This window comes from Camelus bactrianus, chromosome 35, assembly GCF_048773025.1.
Source record: "Camelus bactrianus isolate YW-2024 breed Bactrian camel chromosome 35, ASM4877302v1, whole genome shotgun sequence".
Taxonomy (NCBI): domain Eukaryota; kingdom Metazoa; phylum Chordata; class Mammalia; order Artiodactyla; family Camelidae; genus Camelus; species Camelus bactrianus.
This window is the reverse complement of record NC_133573.1, coordinates 1,143,164-1,152,252: the sequence shown is the minus strand read 5'-3', so window position 1 is coordinate 1,152,252 and position 9,089 is coordinate 1,143,164. Positions and strand designations below refer to the sequence as shown.

At 38.0% G+C, this 9,089-nt stretch overlaps 2 pseudogenes; both read left to right on the top strand.

Annotated features, from left to right (window-relative positions):
• Positions 1–1,805: 1,805 nt before the first annotated feature.
• LOC141575975 (guanylate-binding protein 6-like) lies at positions 1,806–5,710 on the top strand (annotated as a pseudogene).
• A 545-nt stretch (positions 5,711–6,255) lies between these two features.
• On the top strand, positions 6,256–8,728 carry LOC141575974 (guanylate-binding protein 6-like; annotated as a pseudogene).
• The last annotated feature ends 361 nt before the right edge of the window (positions 8,729–9,089 follow it).

Here is a 9,089-nt window from a genome sequence, read left to right as displayed (position 1 = left end):
CATCTCTTCCCCAGGTTCAATGATTTGCTAGGATGGCTTAAGAACTCAGGAAGGATAGTTTGCTTACTAGATTACTGGTTTATATTAAAAAAGGATACAGCCTATAAACAGCAAAATAGAAGAGATGCATAGGGAAAGATATCGAGAAAAGTGTGTGGAGCTTCCATGACCCCTTTGGATGTGCCACCTTCTAACAACCTCCACATATTCATCAAGCCAGAAACTCTCTGAACCCCTTCAGTTAGGTTTTATTTATTTTTTTAATGGAGGACTTCTTAGATAGATATGGTTGAGTAAACTATTGGTCATTGGTGATTAACTCAACTTTCAACTCTTCTCTGCTCCCCAGTGGTTGGAGCATCAGGCTAAATGTTGCAACTTTCTAATAACATTGGTTCCTCTAGCAACCAACTCCATTCTGTAGTGATCTAGGGGCTTTACAAAATCACCTCATTAACATAAACTCAGTTGTGGTTGAAAGGTGCTTGTTATAAATAACGAAAGACTCTCCTTTCATCTTTATCAGTCTGGAGCTATTTTAGGAATTGAGGACAAAAGACCAAAAGTTACAAGAAAAATAATTTCATCTCTCTCATCACATAGGGTTTTAAGAGCTATATACCAGGAATAAGGACAATGATCAAATTTGTATTTCTTATACATCTCAATATCACACACCCATAATATCTTGTCATAGGTGTCTTCAGGTCATTCTCCCTGCAACTTTCCCAAGCAATGCCCACTGCTTCTCCCCACATAAGATCCAAATAAGGGAAAAGATAACAGTCCTTCAGGCAGCCCATGAGATGTCAGAACATTGTAAATGCAGTCTGCTCTGCTCTGTTTATTTTGAAAAAGGGAATTGGAAACTCAACTGATGCCTTAGATAGTCTATTTTATATATTCACTGGTAACCTCTTGCTCTAGGCATCTGTGGAGCTGTCTCTCCACATTTTTCCTTGAGAAATACCTGCTGCTTCTTTCCACCTGATATCCAAGTTTTACCACCACCTACCCCTCTGCCACCCTTCCCTGAGTTTCATGTGAGGTGAAACAGAGACCTGAAGAGGCAGCCCTGACAGGTTAGAACATTATAAAATTCCCTCTCTCTGAATCAGGGGAGGGAATTGGGAAATGATTTGCCACTTCCTTAAAGACCTTACCACAATGGGGACCGAGGGCAACAGAAACACCACAGAATTTCCTACCATTTTGAATGAGGCTGTTTCTTGATTTGGTATTTGGTTGGTTGCTTTGGACCTTTGACTGTTTTATGGAACTACTGTAAGGTTATTCTAGCCAGTATTTTGGTTGTTGTTTATGTCTCCTTGGGGAAACAAGAGCTTAGAGTTTGCTAGTCTGTCATTTTGCTCAAGTATGTAGATTTTTAATCCTTGCTCAATGACATTCACTCAGCCTTTGTGAGAACCATTTACCTCATTTCCAAAGTAGTTATATTAATTTCTAACTTTCAGTCTCTTGTGAATATCAGTTTAGCTGGATATGTAAGTTATTTTCAAAGGGCTTGGTATATTGTAGGCCTTCAGTGCATCATAACAATAACTTTAATTATATTATTATTTTGAAATAACACTTTGGAGAGTGATATGTTATTTCACTACCAATATCATGAGAGACTTGAGGGAATGATGGGGGAAAACCTCTGCAGTATGCTAATTCTAGGTTACATATTGTCTCATGGAAAGCACAGAACTCTTACTTACCTTATCCTAAGTTGATAGATGCTTTGTATAAGTCTGAGTTAGAGAATGACTTTATAATCTGATTTCCACTAAGAAGCTCTTCTAGGTTGGCAGGTTGCCATAGCATCCAGACCCAAAATGATGGACCCCATTTGTCTGCTGGAAAGTGTCAAGGTGCTGTCAGTGAACCAAAAATCTCTGCAGATTCTTGGTGAGATTTCTTTGCCAGTGCTGGTGGTGGCCATTGTAGGACCATATCATACAGGCAAATCCTACTTGATGAACCATCTTGCAGGTCAGAATCATGGTGAGTGTTGTACTGGGTCAAGGACCAATTGCTTGATTCTAGCTACTACCTCAGCTTCTTAATTTTTGTCCTGATCATGTGTAGGGAGAACCAAACTTCTCTTAACAAATCAACTTTCCACTCCTATTTCTCACTGCTAAATCACTGTCTTACTGTAATTATTTATCATATTGTATGTTTTATTCCTGTAAAGCAAAATTTCTCCTACCAATTCTCACAATCCTACCTTATTTTACATGCTTAAGCACTGGACTCTTGCAATTGTGTCTACTCACTCTTGAAACACATTTTGCCTTTTTATGGAATATTCTCATCAACATATAAATGTGTTCAAATGTCTATAATCTTAAAAATATTTCCTGTATGTCATATACTGCTGTGGCTAACACCTCTCCCCACTTTTGAAAAATTTGTCTGACAAAAAATATAATCTTCATTTTTTTCCCACCTTTTTCTCTTCCCATGTCTGTCTTCAGTCCATTTCTCTCTGGCTTTGAACCTCACCATTCTTTCAAGATACTCTTGTTATGATTATCAGTGACTTCCATTTTGTCTGATTCATGGATTCCCCTTTGCCTCTATGTTGAGCCCTTGCTTGGTATCTTTATCACAATTAATATTCCTTCCTCCTTGAAACAGATGACACACAAAGTAGGACATTCTTGAGGAAATGGAGAAAGCACCAACTCGTATGCTGGGATACTGACATTCCAATAGATCTGACTCTGTAGCCCCTTGGTTGTTTAGATTATCTGCTCTAACTGAATGCTGCTTTCTCCCCTCTCCTCACAGGCTTTCCTCTAGGCTCTACAGTGCAGTCTGAAACCAAGGGCATCTGGATGTGGTGTGTGCCTCACCCATGCAAGCCTAATCGTACTCTGGTGGTCCTTCTGCACAATTAGAGCCTGGGGGATGTGTGAATGGTAAAGCGGAAATTCAGTTAAATCCTTTTTATTCTGGATTTTCCCCTTATCTCTCCATGGTCCTAGAAATTTTACTGCTTTAATCTGTAAAATCTAGAAATCAATTATAGTAAATAAGGCAAACTATGATTTGTTTGAATCTCACTTCTAGGTAAGTTATCATGGTGTCTTAGATAAATTCTTTTATTTCTTGGCACTGTGTGGATGACTTGATTACATTTAGTAAGTCATTATTGAATAGCTGGGTTCCAGGCCTTTGGACTTAGCATTGTAGATATCAGTGACCAAAGTAAATGTCCTGCCCTAAAAGAGTCTTTAGTTCAATTGACAAGACATTATCTGCAGTCAGATTTAATACCATGTAATTGGGAAAGAAGCAGGCTGGAGAGAAGAAGAAATTACATTGCATTGCAATCCCCAATTTCTGGGAATTTCATGGGAGCTCCATGACTGGAATGGCTTTTTTGAGTTATCCTGATTTTGGGACTGGGGCGCTGATACATTTTTGAAGAGCTGCTCCAGAAGCCTTTCTAATTAAGAGGGCTGACACCTGAAGACTGTCTTCCACCAGCACTCCCAACAGCTGGGGGAATAAGTTCTTCAGTTTTGAAAGGCAATCCAGGCAGCACCTGACTGGTTTTGAGAGCTTACAGTTAAGCATAACTAAGAAAGAGGAGAAGTATCAATCTGTGAGTGAGGAAAAATTTCTGATTCACCTTCTCAGCTACAAGGTGAAGAGTGTATTTGAGGGTTGGATTTAAGGGACGGGTTTACATTTTCTATGATGAAGTTCATCAACTACTCACAGAGTGTTCTGGAAATCTGTGAGACACCTCTGAATATGCAAGTTCTATAAAAGTAAGTTTTTGTCCTACAAGAAACATTTTTAAATGGATTTTTGGTGTTTTAGCTTTCTGCTATTGGGTGAAATGAACTATCCCTCCTTTCCCCCTCTTGAGACTTATTTGGAAATAGTACCTACATTTTTATAGCTCTCTCTTTTTTCTCAACAGGAGTTAGAAAGTCTGTGCTTATTTTTAAAGCCATATATCAAACAATGATATAATCTTGTTGTTGAAATAATTGTTTGTCATAACTGCTACTTCTTCTTATCCTAACTGATTATTTTTAAAAACTGGGTTTTGGGGAAAGAAAGTAATGAATAGACTCTTATCCCCCCAAACTCCCTTTTAGAATCTTCTCAACATAAACCACAGTTTTTGCATTTACACTGGGAGCAACTTTACATGCCATTTATAATAAAAAAAAAACTATTTCCAGTTTATGCCATCATTTAGACAATGCTATGATTTATACAACTTAGCCTGGGCTTTAAGGCCCTTGATTAGGCTGCATGAAAGCTCACCTTAACTTCTCCACTTGCCCTCTGCCCTCAAATGACTCTGTTCTAACTACAAGACCCCTGTCTTCTCCCATCTCTAATTTTGTTTCTCTGGGTTTTCCTGTCTATGGGATCACCTTCATTTCTTCAGTTCCACATTTACCAGTTCTTTAATATTCAGCTCAAGACATTGAGGAAGCTTTTAGATCACATATTCTTTCTCCAAATTTCATAGCTTTGTTCTTCCTTGATAGACTTCTAAATTTTAGTTTAGTGTTATAGCTATAGGTTTCACTGCTTATATACATTACTGAGAGTAAGCCTTTTACAGATACTTCTTTGTTGCTCTTACTGTTATGGATGTTTGTCCACTTCTTTGAAATAATCATGTTGAAAGAAAATTTTCATTTTTAGCATTGCTATTTTAAAATCTAAGAACAGTGGGGGATATTTAGTAGCTCCCTGCCATTATTTATTGATTGCATATAATTTAAATACCCAGTTATGCCAACTATGGTATATTTTATATGGACTCTGATTAATAAATATATACAGAATGAATAAATGCCCACACACATCACTGAATACCTAATTACACAACAGGTACTGTATTAGTTTTTCTGTATATGTTATTTTACTTTATCCAATCGAGGAAAAAGAAAGCACTGTGAACACTAGAATCCTTTTATATATGAAAAATTTGCAAACACAAGAAGTGTCTCTGTAATTGTCAAAGTTGATATCTGCATTTACATCTGTCTTCAAGCAATTTCTTTGCGTGGTGAGTATGTTAGCTGAAATAATAAATGAAACCATGATTGAAGAAGTGTACAGATGAATTTCTAATGTAGGGGTAAACTTCTAACTCTCTTGTTCTAATGTGCTTTCTAGGATGAGTCTAAGAAGGATTCATGGATCTTTGCCCTGGCCATGGTTCTGTGCAGTAGCTTTGTCTAGAACAGCATGAGCACCATCAACCACCAGGCCCTGGAGCAGCTGCAGTATCCTTCCAGGTCCTGAACCACCATGTTTCACTGAATTCATGGGAATGAGGATAGAGTCATTCTCTCCCTTCCTGTCATTTAGTTTTCTTGGGTGGAGCAGAGGGGACCCATGGCAAAAGAGAGTGTTTATAATATTTTTATATTAGAGAAATGTGGGAATTGTTGGTAGTGAGTTTCTTTTCCCTAACCAAATCTTAGTTATGTGACAGAGCTTACAAAACATCAGGGCAAAGTCCTCTCAAACATCTGATACAGTAGAAGATTCCACAGAATTTGTGAATTTCTTTCCAGACTTTATCTGGACTGTATGGGATTTCACCCTGGAGCTGCAGTTACATGGTCAGCGTATCACAGAAGATGAGTACTTGGAGAATTCCCTGAAGCTGATTCCAGATATCAGAGTATGGCCTGGGCAGTGTATGGTCCAATAAAGTGTGGGATCTACTAAACAATATCCCTCATCTCTGTGATTGCATTTGTATTTGAGACTAAATCAAAGTCTGTGGAAATGGTGGCTGGAAAGTGGGTTGCAAAGATCTAGGGGCTACAGTTGAAGTTTACTCAAGAAAAGTAAAGCGTAAAGTGAAATTACTCAAAACCAATTTTTTTAATACATCTTTAAATTTAGCATCCAGATTTAAATGGGTGCTGAAACATTCTAAAGACCGGACACTGTGTTTCCTATTCCTTCAATTTGTCTCTGTTGAAGAAAACAACTAATCAGCTAATTGTTAGACATGAAACTGCAGTGAAAAGCTTATCTAATGAACAAAATATAGATTTCACATATTATTCTTTTCAAAGAGGGATATAAAACTTTCTAATCCTGTATAATTATATCATCTACAAAATGATTGTATGTTCTAAATAAACCTGAAGAAGTGACTGTCTTTACAATCTATGTCTTTTCAATAATACTGACAATTATTAGAACATTCATTTTACCTTCCACATCATAGATTCTCCTAATTCCCACATGTTTACCCATGATTTAATTATAAGGTAATAAATTATTTTCATGGGTTACATTTACAAGGATGTGTGTCTATTGAAACCTTAAGAGAAATATCAATTCCAATTTATTCATTCTTTCACGTTTCTATTTATGATTTCTCAAAACAGCTATTGAGAAATTGGCTGGCAGGAGAGGACCAGATATAATCATTTACCTCAAAGAGTTTATAGATTAGTGGTGATACCTTAAAATTACATTTCAGGTACATTTATACTTCAGAGGTTTTTACTAAAAAATAGATAATACTGCATCAATTATTTTTAGCATCAAAACAGTTTTCCTTAAATAATGAGGATGTCATTCCTAATATTCCAATTACTGTCCATGATCCCTTGTTTGTAGCTCTCCTTTTTGGTTCCACAGCTCAATTCCTACATGAGGTTGAGTTGAGCAGAAAGTTTCATGTGACCTTTCATCCTTTTAGCTGCTAGTTAAGCAAACACATCATAGACAACCACTCTACTATGTGCATGTCTGGAGAGACCAGCCATAGGTTTCCTTTACTGGATCAGATGTCTCCCTAAATTTCTCTGCAGTTATATCATTGGTATAAGTCTGATGTGCAAAGAAGTATTGAATGTCTATGTTAAAAGAGTTCTGTGTGTAGAAATGGCAAAGACACACAAATCCCTGCCATGAACACCTGTAACCCCCTCACCTCAAGACTCTACACACTCTAATCCCTGTTTTTCTGTCCCTCAGGGAAGAATCCCAAAGCCCAAACATCCAATCTACCCAGAGACTGCATCAGGCATTTATTTCTAAGATGGAAGTGTTTTGTCTTTGACTGGCCAACATAGGAAAAAAAAAATTCTAGCCAATATTGGGATGGTATCTCAAGACCAACTTGATCCTAAATTCCAGGAGCAAACAAAAAATTTCTGTTCTTACATCTTCGCTGATGCAAGGACCAAGACCCTCACAGAAGGAATCATGGTCACTGGGAAAGGTGAGTCTCTTTTTCCCATTTCCATGGGGACTGCTATGTGTTGAATATTTTATATAATGTGCTTTCTAGTATTTTTGTTTGATTCTATAAAGAATTCTGATTTTACAGAAATTTATACTCCATGAAGAAATCTGTATACTTTATAATTATCTCACTTTGGGGGCTTTACAAATTCCTTCCCCAAATTGCAACTTTTGTCAATGATATCGGTGGCTCCCACTTATCTGAAAACATCCTCCACTTAGAATATAATCACTCTCTTGGTGTAAAGACAGAATACTGCATGTTTTCAAAGGAAGTCCTATACAACAAGTGTTCTTCACAAGGAGAATTCAAAAGATATTTTGAGAATTTAGAGTGGTCCAAAAATAAATATTAGCCCATAAATCACTGAAAATCCATTCAAAGCCTCAGAATTAGGAATAAATTAAACATGGTACACTTTGCCTCATCTGTCTATCTATGTAATCTATATTGCTTTCAATTTTTAAAATGAGAAACTTTATTTTCCAGGTAGCCCCTAGTATGTTAGATAGAAGTAGATATTAACTTTTTTAGTCCTGTGGCCTGGAAAACCTAAAAATGAAGAGTCAGTAGGAAAATGAAGGTGATAATAGTAGAGGGAGGTAGGGGTGCGTGTGTGTGTTTGTGTGTGTGCATGTGTATATGACCCTAGAAGCATAGTCTCAGAATCCTGGAGCCATTGACTGATAACTTGATATTTAGCCCCTAAATTTCCTGGCTTCTTCAGGGCTGAGGACTCTGGTTGTGACCTACGTGGACACTATCAATAGCCGAGCAGTACCTCACTTGGAGAATGCAGTGAAAACTCTGGCCAGGTGGAGAACTCAGCTGCCATTCAGAAGGCAGACAACCACTACAGCAAGCAGATGGCCCAGCGAGTGAGCTTCCCCACAGACATGCTGCAGGAGCTGCTGGAGGCGCACGCTGCCTGTGAGAAGGAAGCCCCTGCAGTCTTCATGGAGCACTCCTTCAAGGATGACAAGCAGGAGTTCCAGAAGAATCTTGTTGTAATCTGTCTTAGTATTTACCATTTGTCCCCTCCCCTTGAAGAATGAAGCCTAGAAGTGTTGTTACCGGTCCCATGGCTCATCTCTAAGGGATAAAGTAGTTCATGTTCTCATGAGGGACAGAGTTTCAAAGGACTACATTTCCTTCCTTTTTGACTGCCAGACCTCAGGCAGTTTATCTGGAACACTCTTTGACCTACAATGAAAAATCAGTATGGATATCCTCTTGAAATAAATAGTTCTGTGGATTCCAAGCCTGTCCAGAACACCCAAAAGACATTCTTCAGCTGGTTTCTTTTTCTGTGAACACACTCCTATGTCTGGGAACCAAAATTTCTCTTTTCAGATCCACATCTCAGGCCACTTTCAGCTTAGGTTGCTCCTTGTTGTATCTATCATTGAAGACAGAGAGAATCACTGAATGTGGCAGCTTCAAGGAACCACAGAGATTAGGTAATGCAACTCCAACAGCTCAGATGAAATACCCAAAGGAGGTTAGGGAACTTCCCCATGGTCTTCCAGAGTTTTCAGAGCTGTGAATAAATCAAATCTTGTGACTGCCGTTTTATTACATGTCCTCCAACAGAATACTTTTCTTATGAGGAACACAGTTAGACCAATTCTACCAGATCCTTTGGAAATTTACCTCCTCTGTTCCTTGCTTCTGGTGAGAGCCCTCTATCTTTTTTCCCTCTAGGAAATCATAAAGAATAAGAAGGAGGATTTCTTCATTCAGAATGAAGAGACATCAATCAAATACTGCCAGACTAAACTTGATCAGCTTTCAAAGGCACTAATAAAAAGTATCTCAGCAG